The following is a 3,011-nucleotide window of genomic DNA, read 5'->3' as shown; positions in this document are numbered from 1 at the left end:
CAATTTAAACAATAATTATAATTCAAACGTATTTAATAAACCTTAATTTAACACACTTTAAAAAATTAACACTGTTAACATATTTAACGAATTTTAATAACAACAAAACAGTTCAACAGATTAAATAACAAACTAAAATATTTTTTTTACAATGAATATACAAAGTGTCCACCATCGCATTTAATACATAATTGTGCGGGTCGCAATAGACTGCTTGTTGCGTTTATAATTATGTTTGGTGTTATTTAAACAATTTTACCTTACAATTCTTCGTGATTATTAACTGGTTATTTATGTATACATGTTTTTTAGTATGATCGCATAAATAGTAATCCAAAGGTGTCATATCGAGTGACTGATCAACTTATAGGACCATCTTCTCGAAAATTTTTTATTCAAAGTGTAGCACACATCCCGCATTATGTAGTAGAATTTTATTAGAAAACGCGTCGTCGTCGAATATTTAATGAAATATTCTTTAACAATTCTGATAAATTATTATTTACAAAATTTTTATAAATAGTATCATCAATAGGCATTTTAGTATCTTATAGGCATTTTAAACAATCCAATCTGTAATTTAATATGTTAAAGATATTATATCATTTTTTTTTACATAAGCTACAATACAAGCAATAAACAGAAAACTTACTGTTAAATTATTCTGTATATCGTCCCAAATTGAAATTAAAATGGCGTTGATAATTTTGGATACGATATTCGTGTGGATTTTCATTTCTATAAGTGTGAGAACTATGTATATTAAAATAACCTTCCTGCGTATAACAAAATTCGTTTGTAAATAAAATTGTTTTAATGAAACCCGGTATTTGTGCCAATAATCATGTGCAAAAATTAATCCTGCGTGCATAATCTTACGGTAATAAATTTAGAACTTGGTGAAGTGATACATTCTGTTTTATTTTAAAATGAGTTGTACTGAGTTCTTAGAGATATTTAATTTTTAACTCATTTTATGTACATATATCAGTAGATGTATCTTCTTCACACATTTATAAAATTGCTTCTTAATTTTCATTTATACGAGCGTACTGTTCACATCCGGCACTAATAATAAACATATTACAATACTCTACAGGAGTATAATCCATTTTAATCTTTCTGAGGAATATTAATTCCTAAATTAACAAGAAATATTATTTTTTTATTAAAATAATTAATTAATAAGAAAGAAATATAGGATCCTCTTAACTGAAATTAAAAATTAAAAAAATGAAAAATATTTATACATATGAGCGATTTATACGATACCTCTCGTTCACTTATTTCATCTATTTTTCCTTGCTTTCTCTTGTTAACAATAAATAATTGATATTCTCCTCTTTAACCAATAAATTATAATATTTTTCTAAAAGTTTAAAATGGATTATACTCTTGTTGAGTATTATGATATGCTTATAATTTATGATGAATGTGGTCAAAATGCGACTCTTGCCGCACAAGAGTACTCACTAAGGTTTCCAGAGCGTAGAGCTCCGATTCAAAATGTAATTTTGCGGTTGATAAATCGGACACGAGAAACAGGATCTGTAATACCCCAACGCAAAAATATTGGCGCCGGACGTGAACGATACGCCCGTACAAATGAAAATGAAGAAGCAGTTTTAGAAATGTGCGAAGAAGATTCATCTACAAGTGTACGCAAAATCAGCCGAAGATTAAATATCTCGAAGAGTTCAGTACAACTCATTTTAAAAGAAAACAGGATGTATGCTTATTATTTCACCAAAGTACAAAATTTATTACCGCAAGATTATGCATGCAGAATTAATTTTTGCACATGGTTATTGGCACAAGAACCGGATTTTATCGAAACAATTTTATTTACGGACGAATCCTGCTTTACGCGCGAGGGTTCTTTTAATACGCACAATTCTCACATTTGGAGCAATGAAAATCCACACGAATATCGAATTCAAAACTATCAACACCGTTTTAGTATAAATTTGTGGGCTGGTATACAAAATAATTTAATTGTAAGTTTTCTGTTTATTATTTGTATTATAGCTTATGTAACAAAAAAATGATGTAATATTTTGGATGTAAGGTTTGTTTTAGAACAATGTATTATATATCTATGTAATATCTATAATATATTAAATTACAGATTGGACCGTTTGAAATGCCCATAAGACTTGATGGCAATATTTATCAAAATTTTATAAATAATAATTTGCCAGAATTGTTGGAAAATATTCCACTAAATATTCGGCAACGGTTTGTTTTTCAACAAGATGGTGCACCACTACATAATGCGAGATGTGTACGCCAATCTTTGAGTGAAAAATTTCCGGGTAGATGGCTAGGACGCGGTGGTCCTATAAGTTGGCCAGCACGCTTACCCGATCTGACGCCTCTGGATTATTTTTTATGAGGTCATATTAAAGAATATGTGTACAAGGAACTAATTAATGCTCGCGAGGAATTACGAGACAAAATTGTTGAAGCAATCGCCACAACGACACCAAACATGATTAGAAACGCAACAAGCAGTCTACTGCAACGCGCACAATTGTGTATTGAATGCGATGGGGGACATTTTGAACATTTATTATAAAAAATATTTTAATTTGTTATTTAATCTGTTAAACTGTTTTGTTGTTATTAAAATTCATTAAATATGTTAAAAGTGTTAATTTTTTAAAGTGTGTTAAATTAAGGTTTATTAAATACGTTTGAATTATAATTATTATTTAAATTGATTTTTACTAAAACCATTGTAATTTGTATTTTGTTACGAACATTCCAAAATGTTCTAAAATATAAAATAAACAGCTATTAATTCTATTACAATTTATTTGTCTCGCACAGCGTAGCATAGACATCTTCATGGTAATGTTAATCGATGACTTTGACAGCTCAAGTTGAAATATGCAAATTTTTACTTGAATTATTTTTGATATGCCTTTAGTTTTTACATCTTTTATTTGTGAAAAAATGTATTAATATGCAATACATAGAGAAGCGAAAACATATTGCAAATTTATATG

The 3,011-nt window shown here is 28.5% G+C and overlaps 1 protein-coding gene across 7 annotated transcripts in view; it reads left to right on the top strand.

The window, feature by feature from the left end:
• LOC116843356 (F-actin-monooxygenase Mical) overlaps positions 1-3,011 on the top strand; it is an 874,436-nt gene that overhangs the window by 175,431 nt on the left and 695,994 nt on the right. The window lies entirely within an intron of this gene.

Source organism: Odontomachus brunneus, unplaced genomic scaffold (assembly GCF_010583005.1).
Source record: "Odontomachus brunneus isolate Ranch 3 - 2012 unplaced genomic scaffold, Obru_v1 Obru_scaffold_032, whole genome shotgun sequence".
Taxonomy (NCBI): domain Eukaryota; kingdom Metazoa; phylum Arthropoda; class Insecta; order Hymenoptera; family Formicidae; genus Odontomachus; species Odontomachus brunneus.
The sequence above is the reverse complement of the archived record's forward strand: the minus strand, read 5'-3'. Positions and strand labels throughout refer to the sequence as shown.